We start from the raw sequence: 13,838 nt of genomic DNA on the forward strand, positions 1-13,838 counted from the left end.
GATGAAAGGAAATAACATTAAATATAAACTTGGATTTACAGGCAACAATAAAGAGCTCCAAAAATGGTAAAATGAGAGTAAATATAAAAGACTATTTTTTTCCCTAAATTTCTTAAAAGTTATTTGCTATATTATATGTTTGGATTTTGGGGCTTGTAATATGTAGATGTAAATTTTTCTCTCTATTCTTCATATTCTTGTAATATGTAGATGTTGTATAAAATATAAGACAACAATAGCAAAAAGAACATGAGGGGAGGGTAAATGGAAGGATATTCTGGCAAAGTTCTTAACATTTTATGTAACATGGTATAAGATTAAATGTAAGTAGACTGTTATAAGAATTAATTTTGTAATCTCTGGTGTATAAAATATTAGATCCAAACATTTAAAAATGTTAGCTCTAACCTCCACTGTATTATTACATTTAACAAAGATAAACTAGACACTCAGTAAAAAGCAGAGATTATACTACTAGATTTTAAAAGTTCTGAAAATATGCTATTTATAACAAACACCTAAATATGCTATTTCTAACAAACACCTAAAATATGCTATTGAGAACAAACAACTCGGTTGCTGAAACCCAGACAAATTGAAAGAAAATCAATAGAAAAATATATGTCATGCAAATAGTAACCATCAAAGAGCTAATGTGATTATACTAATATCAGATAAGATGTATTTCAAGACAAATAGGATTATCTGAGAGAAAGAGGGCATTTTATCATTTTATAATGATAAAAGGGTCAATTAATCAAGAAGACATAACAATTCTAACTATATATGCCCCTAATAGTTGAGCTTGAAACACATACATAAAAAAAATAAACAGAGCTAATGGGAGAAACTGACATATGAACATAGCTGGAGAATTTGACACTGCTCTATGAGTAAGTCATAGAACAATTAGATATAAATCAGTAAAAATATACACAATTTTAGCCTTGACCTAATTAATAATATTTAGAGCACTTCATCTATCGCTTCTCAGACTTTTGGCTAAGATCAATTGTAGAGCACTTCATCAAATATGGAATATTGGATGAATATTGGATGAAGTGCTCTACAATTGGATATATATTCCAAGTTGTGGAATACATATTCTTTTCAAGTATATGTGGTACATTCCCAAAAATAGACCATCTACAGGTCATAAATGTGTCTCAATGTATTTCAAAAGATTGATATCATACAGAGTATGTTCTATACCATAGAAAATAAATTAAAGATCAATGATTATCTATAAAAACCTCAACTGGAAATTAAACAATATACTTATAAATGACTAATGTCTCAAGAAATCATGGGAGAAATTACAAAATATTTTGAATTAAATAAAAATAAAGGTTAAAGGTACAACACATCAAAATTTGTGAGACAGTGCTTAGAGGGAAATTTTTAACGTTAAATGTCTATATTCACTGTCAGTGATATGTTTTCATTGTAAGAATTTCAAAAAATATAAACATATTAAAACTAAAGTAAGCCAAATAAAGGAGGTAATACAGAGCAGACATTTTTAAAAATGGAAAAAATGAATGGAATATTAACTAAGTCAAACTCAGTTCTGCAAAAAATGACTGTAAAATATATACCACTTTAGTGAAATTGGTAAAGAAAATGTCAAGCAAAAATGAACATTCAGGAAGGGAAAGATTGTCACTATAGATTCTACAGACATTAAGAGAATGATAACAGAATATTATAAACAAATACAATTCTAGTTGAAGTGGAAAGATTTCTTGAAAAATGAACCAAACATAGGAAAAATTAAAATATTATTTCAGTGATACTGAAGAGTAGAGAGAATATTCAGTATTAGTGTTACCTCATTTGGATACCTATATGAAAAAAAATGAAATTTGATCCCTTCTTTCCACTATGCATAAAATTTAATGCTAGGTATATTACAGTTTAAGTGTGAATGGCAAAACAATAAAACTTGTAGAAGAAATAAAGCTCACCTGGAAGAATTCTGAGCACCTTTGAGACTACACTTCAGGATGTTGACCTATTTGTCAGCTTGCGTGACTGTGCATTGAGCAGTGGCAGGCATGGTGACAAGACATGCTGCACAGAAATGCCTGAGCACATTAAGGGGAACAAAGTTCTCAAAGTTATAGCTTCAAATTTTACATGTTCTGTTGCTGAGTTGCAGCTCCACCTGCGAGAACCTGTTCTTGGTCTGGAAGCATAGCTGTAGCTTAATTAGAGTGGTTAAGACAGCAGGAGTTAGGTTTTTTTAAATGTGGTTACTCAAAAAATAGTGCTTGTAGTCTTTCTTCGGAAAAATCGTTTATTTGAAGAGAAACTGGAGATTTTTTTTACACTGTTGTAGAGCACACAGTGTCTTAGGTGTCCCAGTCTTTAATAGGTGATTTATGAACTGCTGCTGTTAACATTTATAACATTCACTTAACACATTTCCTCACCTCACATGGAGCCTAGCATCTTTGTGATATAAATGGGGTATACGGAGGAGGGCAATGCTAATATATCCAGAAGCTGTGTTTGTGCCTTAGATTGTGCCTGGTAAACTGTATCCATTATGAATATTTGAAGATGAAATCCACTTTGGGAGGCTGAGGCAGGAGAATTGCTTGAGGACAGAAGTTCAAGACCAGATGGGCTAAGATAGTGAGACTTCCTCTCTGTAAAATATTTAAAAAAAAATTAGCTGGGGCTTGGTGGCACATGCCTGTAGTCCCAGCTAGTCAGAAGGCTGAGGCGGGAGGCTTACTTGAGCCCAGGAATTGGAGGCAACAGTGAACTATGATCACGCCACTGCACTCCAGCCTGGGTGATAGAGTGAGATCATGTCTCTATAAATAAATAAGTAAATAAATAAATAAATAAAAAGAAAGAAAATGAAGACATCTATATCAAAGTTTTATTTCTAGAGAGGTTCTCCAGTTAAAAGTTTATACCTATAGTCTAAAGAATGCTTTGAAAAAATCTTTTAATACTGCTACTGTCATCCCTAAATGGGATAGAGGTAGCTGGACCATGAGAACACTATTGGTAACTGGATAGGCCTCACCTGTTGCCTTCCATTGTTTTTCTTTTCCCATGCTGTTTGAGTTTGTCTTCCATTCAGTTGCTTATCCCTCTCATTTAAATTATCTTTCAAACCGAGTTTTTTTTTTCTGGAAAATATTAAACAGTGCTCTATCAACCTAAAGGAAGTCTGGATTCAAAATACTGCAGTAAGATCTCTGTTAGCACCACAAATTGCCTGGATTTAAGGATATTTTATGTGACTTACTCTGCATATAAATGAAATAATTTATATCCTCCTTCCTTTCCTTCTTCCTTCTCTCTTTCTTCAAACAACAAATATTGATTGAGAGCCAGTTACATCCTATGTAAAGAAAATATAGAAGTGAACAAAATCAAGACCCTCATTTTTTAATGGAAGGATATGGATAACTAACACAAACATATAATATATTACATAATGAAATGTACGGTAAAGATGAATAAAGCAAAGTGAAGACTGGGTGACTGATAGAGATGGGGGGATATGTGGTGTTATTTTATAGAGGGTTGTCAGGAATGTGACATTTGATTGATACCTGAAGGAACTAAGAAATGAGCCATATGAATACCAGGAAGGACAGGATTTCAAATAGGAGATAGCAAGTGAAAATGTCCTGATGTGGGAGTTTGCTTGGTGTGTTAGAGCAACAGCCACAGGGTCCTGTAAACCTGGAGGAGAGTGAATGAGGTGGGAGTTGTGGCCATGAGGTCTGACAGATGTCATCAGTTTTAGGAAATAGGTTTGAGATTTTACTTTAAGTAAAATAGGAAGCCAAAGGAAGACTTTATCTGTAGAAAAATCTCTTAGATGAGTTTTTGCTAAACTTTCTGAAATTCCTAAAATTGATTAAATGTTCTAGTTTCAATTCTGCTGGGCTTTATATGCAAAAGTGGAAAGAAACTTTCATATATTCAATAAATACTATTTATTGATATATACTATTCTGAGATACATACTATTCTGAGGAGGTATGTGATTTCCCAGAAGTAAATAATAACAGCATTCTAAATTGATAAATAATAGCAATATAATCCTATTCCAGCTGTTTCAAACTATGTATAGAAGCAATTGGAACACTGTTAATGGCTGCCAAGAGTTAGGATGAAACTTGAAAATTAGGATGAAACTTGAAAATTATTTCTTAATATTTCCTCTCATAAAAACTCCTGTGTGTTTAACCATTACCAAACACTGTCAAAATAAATGAGACAATTAGGATTCTGAACTTGAATCTGACCAGGATGAGTTGGTGTGAGTAAACTCTACCATATATTAATGATGTGACCTTGGACAAATTTCTCCAGTGTCTTTAAGTCTCAGTTTCTTTATTCCTAGCATGAACATAATAGTTCCTAATTCATGGATAATGTATGTAAAGCACTTAACCCAGTTTTTACCACCTAGTAAGCATTTAAAAATAATAGTGGTTATAATAATTATCTTGTTCTTGCCTGTTCTTGTATTACTAAATATTGGGCAGACTAAAATAAGTTACAATATTTGCATTGAGTTGACTGTAGCCAACATGAATATTTATTAATGTACTCATTTTTTGATATTGCTAGGATCTAAAAATAATATGCACAGGAATAAAGCAAAGAAAATACTCTATTAATGCAAATAACTTAAACTGATAAGCAATACATACTTTTATATAAATCAATGAACATCAGATTTTAATTTTGAACTACCCAAACTCTTATCAGGACTTTTTTTTCAGTTCAAAGAACACAAGTTTAACAGTGCCTCATTTGTCCTTGACTCACTCTGACATCTTGTTGGTTATACATGTTCAATAAATGCTTGACACACACAGAGGGAGAGGTGGGATTTAAAAAGTAAAATATCTTCCTGAATTTGGGATCCCTGTGCACTGCTGGTAGAAATGTAAATAGTACAGCCACTATGGAAGACAACATGGAGAGTCCTCAAAAAGTTAAACCTAAAATTACCACATGATCATGCAATTACACTTCTAAGATTTACGCAAAACAACTGGAAGCAGAGACCCAGACAGATACTTGTACATCAGTGTTCATAGCAACATTATTTACAATAGCTAAAAGGTGGAACAACCCAAATATACGTCAGCAGACGAGACAAACAAATTGTGGTGTATATATTAATATACAATAATATTCGATGGAATATTATTCAGCCTTAAAAGGGAATGAGATTCTGATAATGCCCTAATAAGGGCAAACCTGGAAAGCATATGCAGTTTAAAATAAGCCAGCCACAAAAAGACAAATATTATATTATTCACATACATGAGGTACCTGGAATAGGCAAATCCATAAAGACAGAAACAGAGGTTACCAGGGGTGGGGAGAGGGCTGAATGGGGAGTTATTGTTTAATAGGTACAGAATACAAAGTTCTGGAAGTGGATAGTGGTGACGGTTGCACATCATTGTGAATGTAATTAATACCACTGGATTTTACACTTAAAATGGGGGGAAATGTTAAGTTTTATGTTATGTGTATTTTACCTCCATAAAAATGTCTGTTCAGAATTTTAAAAAGGTAAGGTGTCTCCACAAGTACATTTATTAAATATTTCTCAGATATAACTACTTCTATAATGTTACATACTGGGTTATCCATTCATTCACTGAGAATTTATTACATGTTATGGTGGTTTTCTCAGCTCATTTCCCAGAGAATTGTGTATCAGCCATACAGTTTGGGGATGGGGAGCAGGGTGTTGGTGTTTCCACGCTCTCTGGGGTTGTTTTAGCCTATCATTGTAATTTGGTGCCTCTTGCTATGGAGATTTTTCCATAGATGGGTTGTTGCCTAGATCTAACACAATATATTAAGGGCCACAGAATGTCTACAAAAGGAGAATGACTGTAGAATAACTACCCCAACTACGGCAGGATTCCGTTCTCCAAAAAAATGGAAAAATTGGCTGGGCCATAGACATTTTTATAGCCTAGCAACACAAATCACAGACAACTTATACCAAAAACAATGTCCCAACTAAATTCACTGGCATGTTATGAAAGATTAAAGGCTCGTCTGTCCTCAGAAAAGGTGTCAGTGCTTTGTTATGTTTTTTAGTGTTTAAAAATAGCTTGAGAGCTACTGGGAAAACCACTGGCAAAGAAGAGAAGCATGTGAAGCTGTAAAAAATTATCTGCTTTTTATTTCTGGTTGTTGTTTAATACGCTAAATGCAGAATGGTGCTGTGTGCATTCTTAGGTTCATTTAACCTAAACTCTGTTATTCTGCCCAAGAACATTTGGAACAGATCGTGTCCACTCCCCCTACCCACAATGTTAGATAAAGCAAGAGAGTCATCTGAAGCAGAAGGAGACAAATTGTTCCCAGTCTGAAACTATACCACCTTTGCTGGAGGTGGAAAAGAATACAATAGTGGAAGTTATTTTGGTTTTGCTTCTCTGCTCAGTAAATGCAGGCTTGTGCTCCTTTCTCTTTCCCTCCTCCTTCCCTCTCATTTTCCATTATCTGTCAAAAGAAAAACGTCAAAGGTACATTAAGATAAAGTACAATTTAAAAGATGAGGACAAATAATTGAGACACATATCTTAAAGAAACAATGTTTACATTCTGGTTTTGACTTTTTAGGAATACCAGGGTACACAAGGTTCATTTTAGTTTAACTTTTGAGAAGGGGAATGATTTCATATCCAAGGAGAAGTATGAAGTGGAGTTTAGGAAGTAAAATTGCTCTCAACAAATACATGGAAGGGAGGCAATGTTAGAAAAGCTACAAAACAGAAATCATAATGTTCCAAATCTTAAGACTTCCAAAGCATTCAAGCTCTGTTATCAGTGCAGATGGCCTAATTATGAAGAATAAATTGACAAAAATTGTCATGTGCTTTTCTAAGAGTGCTTTGGTAAATCAGAAACATTTCTGATTTCTCCTGCATCCAAAAGGAGACAAATGATTGAAGGTTTTCCAAAACAAACAAATATAAGAGGAATGACTGGGAAAAAAACCCAAGAAGGATGCTGAGGAGATGTGGGACCTGCCATATAATAGGAATTTTGGAGAAATACGGTTTCTTGCTGCTCTTCATGGGAATTTTGAGCCATTGCTGTGTGCACATGACTTTAAGCTTTCTGCAGACAAGGGAATCTGGAAGTCTATGTTTAGAAACCTAATGGCGGTCGGGCGCGGTGGCTCACGCCTGTAATCCCAGCACTTAGGGAGGCCGAGGCGGGCGGATCACGAGGTCAGGAGATCAAGACCATCCTGGCTAACACGGTGAAACCCCGTGTTACTAAAAATATAAAAAAATTAGCCGGGTGTGGTGGTGGGCGCCTGTAGTCCCAGCTACTCGGGAGGCTGAGGCAGGAGAATGGCATGGAGGCAGAAGGATGGCATGAACGCAGGAGGCAGAGCTTGCAGTGAGCGAAGATTGCGCCATTGAATCACTGCACTTCAGCCTGGGCACAGAGGGAGACTCCGTCTCAAAAAAAAAAAAAGAAAGAAACATAATGGCACGGCTAAGGAATTATTCCTCTAAAGAGATAGAAATGGAAGAATGTGTGGGCAGTGAGTAAGAAAGTTTCTGTTCTTCTGATTTAAAATTATTATTAAAAATTATCCTTTGCAGCACTGCAGCTAATTTGAGTGTGTAGTGGGAGGGGTCAGAGTAGGAGAGCTGAGATTTCGCTGAGAATCTCCAAATCAAAACTGTCCATGGAGGCTCAAGGCATAACACTGTATCTTGTTTGTAACTCCTTTTTCACTATGTTTTATATGTGTTTATTATGCAAATAAAATTATAATCATAGCAAAGATTCTGAAAGAAATATATTCACTCAAAAGTCTATATATTAAACCACTGGTGATACATTTTATTTGCTCTTTTTCCTTGTTCCTTTAAGGTGTCATTCATATATATCCATCTCATTTTTTAGTGGTTATATTCACTTCGTGGATTAAATTTTGAATTCAGTCTTTTTACCCTAGCATTTGTTTATGGCAATTATTCCATGTTCTTGTTAGTTTTAAGATAATCGCATTAATGGCTATAACTGCCTGTTTCTGTAGTGTTTAACTGTTATGTTTTACCAATTTGTCATAGTCATAAATAATTTAAGAATGGGTACTAACATTTCTTTCAGAGAGGTGCTGTCCTGATAAAAATATATTGCAAATGCCTAAGGTGCAAGGTGCGATATTAAGGCTTCAGTTAAGACAACGACTTTTGAGAAGAGTGGAGAATAAAAATAGAAATAGAGGAGACACCACTGAGGTTACGAGAGAGAGAGAGAGGAAAGTGAAAGCGGGAAAAGTTGCTAATAATACTGATATGCTCACCGTTGTTAAGCTTTATTTCAATTTTTTTCTTTAGAAATATGTAAAGAGAAAACATATTCTTGGTTCCTGATAACGATTGCCAAATTATTTCTCAAAGAGCTTCTCATTAACATTGCTATCAACATGAAATAAGAACAATGGATTCCTGAAAATATTAGCAGCTTCTGTATGTTACACAGCATTTTCATTAATTTAATAGAATCAGTAATGGTGTTACAGTAGGTAGTTGGTCAGACATGATCAGGGCAAGAGAGGGCTCCCTGCATCCCACCAGGAATGTCAGCTGAACATCAGATGACGGTCAGGCAGTTGTTAGCGGTCTCTCTAAAATAATAGTTGGGCACATCCAGCGCCAAGGAATAGTAGTCTCCCAATAGATAGAAAAACCTGAAACTGGTGATCAGTTTCCTGATAAGGTCACAGGAGTTGGGTGAGTGGGCTCGAGCATGAACACTAAGAGGAAAAATGGCAAAGTTTAACTGGTGTATGAATTCCTCTAGGAACACTCAACTGGTATGAGAAAAATGCCTGAAGTGAACACATGCGCAATTCCAGTAAACACACTGAGCATGCAGCCACTCCCAAGAGCTGGCAGGCCACTGCACATACAAATAGCCCACCCCAAGGGAAGAATTGGGAGAAGGGACGCAAGACCTTAGAAGTATGCCAACATGTAAAACTCCAAGTCAAAGATCAAACAGGGCACTTGATCTCTCAAGTCGCCTGCTTGGCCCTCTTCCAGGTACAATTTATTTCCTTTTGTTCCTGCTCTAAACTTTTTAATAAACTTTCATGGCTGCTCTAAAATGTGCCTCAGTCTCTCACTCTGCCTTATGCCCTTCAGTCAAATTCTTTCTTCTGAGGGAGCAAGAATTGAGGTTGCTTCAGACCCATACAGATTCACTGCTGCTGACATACTTTGGTGCCACATGACTTGGATACATTCCCTAGTGGTAACACACCTCTATGCCTTGCCTTCTTTGGCTGAAGGTGTTCAATCCTTGTACACAGTTTCCTTCTCCCCTTTCACTCTCTTGCTTATTAACCAACCCCCTCTCAGCCACAGTGGCTCTGCTCCCCATGGCTGATCCCTCAGCTCACTCTGATGGGTGGCTTGCAGGGTTGGGAAGGAACTTGGAGTCTGCATGGAGTAGAACTGAGACACTAATGACCCTCCTGGACGAGAGGCTTGTGAGAGTGGTAAGTCTAAAGTGTAAGACCATTCAATGTCTGCAGTTTCCTCTGCTTTTCCAACTAAAATTGGCTCTTTCCCCAAAACCCCCATGATCTGTTCTCCATGCGTATTCTGAAATGGCCATGTGCACCACAAGACCATCCATCTCTGCCTCTTCTTTACTTTCACCTCACATGCCACGTGACTTCTTAAATACATACTCCCTGTTATTCATGTACCTGTGGCCCTTGTATTAGCGTGGAAGCAAATACACAGGCTCTCTTGCAAATATCCCCTGAGATTTATTCTTGTTTTTACCCTACCAGCTCAGATTACTTCCAACTCTTCCCATCTGCTGGCACATTGCTGGGACCAACAGTCATTGGAACCTGGACTCTGCCAGCTCTTTATGACTTACCATACACTTTTTGTCCCTGTTATGCTCCAGGGCTAAGTTTTTTGGTGGCTTTTGAAGCAGTTTGTCTGCCTGCATGGGGCCTCACTCGGTGGTTTTTTAAGGATCCCACCTACTTTCTTTTTTTGAGTTAGCACCCCTTTAGGAGGAAGAACAGTTATTCTCTTGCCATTTGCAAGTTCTTTCCCCAAGGCCCAAGTCCTCTGGAGGTTACTACTTTATGTCAAGAGGGCAAATAAACATTTCTCTCTCAAATCTAAGGGCTGCTGTTTCTGCAAGTATATGAAGGCTTTTTATGAGTATCCCTCTTTTTTCCTCCCACTTACTCCTGTTCCCTCAAATTCTCTGACACTTCCATACCCTTTTCAACATGCATCAAGACCTTCAAGATCATATTCAAAGGGAGAGAAGTCCAGTCCCTTGCAGTAGTTAGCTAAAAAACAGGCTTCTCATCTACTCAAAGACCATGGGAAATAGGAAGCTGAGAAAAGAGATAATCATTTTGTTGGTAGAATACTCTGAGTGAGAGTCACTGTAAGGTCATGGAGACAAGGATATAGGCCAGCCCAAGACCACAGGTTCAAGGGACCCATTAGAAAGAGATGAAGGTTGGTTCCAGGCTTACAGATTACCACTAGAACAGAGATAAAGACAAGGTTAAGACTGGTTATTTCAGAATCCCAAGGATGAACAGTTGGCTCTCTTTCACTCTGGTATCTCCTGTGTTCTCAAATGGGTAATTGTGACAAGATGAGACCAAGGTTAAGGGTACACAATAAGACAGATTTATTCCAGAATGCTAAGGACAAATAGGGGATGCCCTATTCAGGATAATAGGAAAGTAAGAGGGACACCTTCTTTTTCCCTTTTTCTCCTGTCTTGTCTCTTCACAGATGAGTAATTGCATCTCCATACCAGAGGATTTGCCCCTTGGATTATTCCCAAAAACTGGAAAAAGTTTGATTCTCCTAAACCCTTAAAAAAAAAAAACTAGTTTTACTTTGTAATACTGTTTGACCTAAAAATGAACTGGGAGAAAATACAAACATCAGCCTTAGACCCCAGGAACCTTATGCAGTAAATCCTCAAATTATCCTCCTCAGTCTTCTACAACTGAGAGCAGAATAAAGAGGACAGAGGGAAAAAGAAGAAAACACACAAAAATAAGAGGCAGGCTCAACTATTGACTGCTTTACAAGCTCTCCAGTCCCCTCCAGGTTGTCCTAAGGACACTCCTCCAGGTAACTGCCATTGGTATGGAAAGCCAGGCTCACTGGAAGGCAAACTGCCCCAATGGGTTAAATGGGAAAAATCCCTGCATGGCTTGCCCCCTCTGCCACAAGCTCAACCACTACAACTGGACTGCCCTGAAGGCCAAAGGGCCCCCAGGATAGAATCCCAACCTTTGATGAGCTTGAGCTGAAGGGGCTGTCTGCTCCAGCCAACTCCCAGATTAGACATCGTCAACAACAGGGCAAAAGCAACTTTGGAGGTGGCAAGTAAAATTATAAATTCACGTTTTAGTTTCAAGAGCTTCCTACTCTGTGCTAATATCCTTTGAGCAGCTGTTCTCCAAATCCTGTCAGGTAATGGGGTAAATGACAGCTCCTTCTCCCAAAGAAAAGAATCATGACCCTTTGGGGTAAAAATATACTTTTCAAATGGGTGCCAGCTTAATATTTACTCAACCTCTAAATTTGTCTTTTGCTCTAATATCCCTATTTCTTCTGGGAAAGATACCTAAATCTTTAACCAATAACTGACTTGGACAAGCTCTCCTCAGGGGTTTAGAAATAGCCCACACTTATTTGGATAGACCCTAGAAAAAAATCTAACTGAGCAATCTCTTGAAGGGGGATGACTCCTACAGTATATAGATAAACTCCTTATCTGCTCCCCCTTCACAGGACTCTCATGGCAACACATAGTACAAACCATGACTTCCTAACAGAAAGGGAAATGACTTCTGTCTAATTCAAAGAATATTAAGGTAAAGAAGTATTTTTGGTAAGAAAGTTTATAAAGAAAGTAGATTTTATATGAGAAAGGATCTTGTATGGTAAATTATTGTCCTAAAGTAAAATGACTGTTTAAAAAGAGTTGTTTAAAATGTTGTTTAAAAAGAGGGATGTTTAGGACAAGTCAGAAAGTCCAGGCACATCATAGATGTTCTGTGTAGGTCATAAAAAGATTCATGAAAGGGAATTTACATAAAGAAATAATATATAATTTTAAAGGTTATTAGGCATACTAAATGCTTCATAAACTACTACTATGACTCTTAAATGTACAGCTTGCCTGCTTTAAAGCCATTAAATTCTCCCCCAAGTAAGGCCTGGGGACATACAGAGTTAGCCATGGCTAACTCCCTTCTGATTTGGAGTTAGCCATGCCCCCTAGCTATGCTTCTAAGAGTCAAACCTTATCTGCACTTCCATCTGATGTACTAGGCTCCACACCTAGCACATAACTAAAATCGTCTACTTACCAGGTTGTACACTAAAAGTAAAAGTTGCTAAGTGCTAACAGTGTAACATATATTTGAGGCTACTGGAAAAACAGTTTTCAATGCAAGGCATGTAAGGAAAGTAGAACATACTTTTAGTAAAAGATTATAAGAAGGCATAGGAATGTAATTTTTTTTTTTGCCTAGCTTAGAGGGTTAAAGGATTGTTATAAGGTGGATAGGATAAAGCTGAAGGTTAAAGCAAGTTGTGGGAGGTTTGTCAAATAATTTTGTCAAAGAAATTCTGTGTGTGATCATATTGGCTAAAGTTAAAGGGGTATTTTTCAGTTTTTCCATAAATTTAACATTGGAATAAAAGGACAGAATGTTTTTTAGAGCATTGTTCTGTTCTTTAACAGAAAATTATAAAGGGTGATAAGAATCTTACCTTATAGTCAAACTGATTAAGATTGAATAGATTTGTCTATAAGGTTTTATTAGGAACTGGATTTAACATTAATAGTACACTAAAGCAAAGGTAATATTTGGCCATAATCATGTGAAACTCCTATAATTCTGATTAACTTAGTATATATTATCAGCAATAGTTATAAGTATCAAATTATTTTGTGCCACAGAGGTAACAAATTTCCTTGTCAATTGTGCCTTTGACTGTGGCTTCCCTAAGACTTTTTTCATCTACATACAATTGTTGTCTTGTTTTGATCCTCTTTAAAATGTGTTTTTATAATCAGCTATCAGACTCTAACTGGTGTTCTTAAATGCAGGTTTCTGATTTGGAGATTGTGACATGAGAAAAAAGGAAAAACTTTCAGGACACTTAAGGAGAGCTGAAATGTTCACGAATATTAAGCAGAGCATGAGTCAACTATATGGACTGACCTAATAGAAGACTGAAATAATTCTTCTATTTATAGATTTTAACAATTGAGTAAAGTATACTCCTGTAAACGAAATTTGGAGCATATTTGTTTCTCTCTACCTGATTTCTCTAGAATTAGGAAACTACGAATATTCTTAACTTATGTGAATATAGTTATTTGCATAAGTGCAGTAAGAATCTGTTTTCTTTTGCAACAGGACACAATTGGAAACTTGTTGTTTTACCAAGACTTTGTAAAGCCTTGCTAACTGGAATTTGTGCTTTCCTTTAAGGAATCATATTTGACTTATAGATCCAATAAAAGCCCTTTGGGAAAACTGGCCTCATACCTACTCTACACAGTTCCTGTACAGGATTCCTGACCTGTGGTAAGTAAAGAATATCACTTTCTGACAGGTCCAGGAGCCCCAAGTTATCTTGGGACCTCAAGCAGAAAGGAATTTATTCAACTCATACAGTTATTTGATGGCACAGGTATTTGAAGACTTAAACCCATGGCTAGGCTTAAGGTTTTAAAATGTCTTATCTGAGATTTCTCGTGGAACAAAGTTCCAT

The 13,838-nt window shown here is 36.6% G+C and overlaps 1 long non-coding RNA gene across 2 annotated transcripts in view; it reads left to right on the forward strand.

The window, feature by feature from the left end:
• LOC134739409 (uncharacterized) overlaps positions 1 to 13,838 on the forward strand; it is a 62,154-nt gene that overhangs the window by 36,632 nt on the left and 11,684 nt on the right. Inside the window, exons 4-5 of one of the 2 annotated variants that reach the window (XR_010126037.1) lie at positions 8,845 to 9,086; positions 13,556 to 13,651. This is a non-coding gene — a long non-coding RNA (uncharacterized LOC134739409). The remainder of the gene's footprint in view (positions 1 to 8,844; positions 9,087 to 13,555; positions 13,652 to 13,838) is intronic. The other variant, XR_010126036.1, reaches the window with a different exon arrangement.

The sequence above is a fragment of the Pongo pygmaeus genome, chromosome 3, assembly GCF_028885625.2.
Source record: "Pongo pygmaeus isolate AG05252 chromosome 3, NHGRI_mPonPyg2-v2.0_pri, whole genome shotgun sequence".
NCBI classification, from domain to species: domain Eukaryota; kingdom Metazoa; phylum Chordata; class Mammalia; order Primates; family Hominidae; genus Pongo; species Pongo pygmaeus.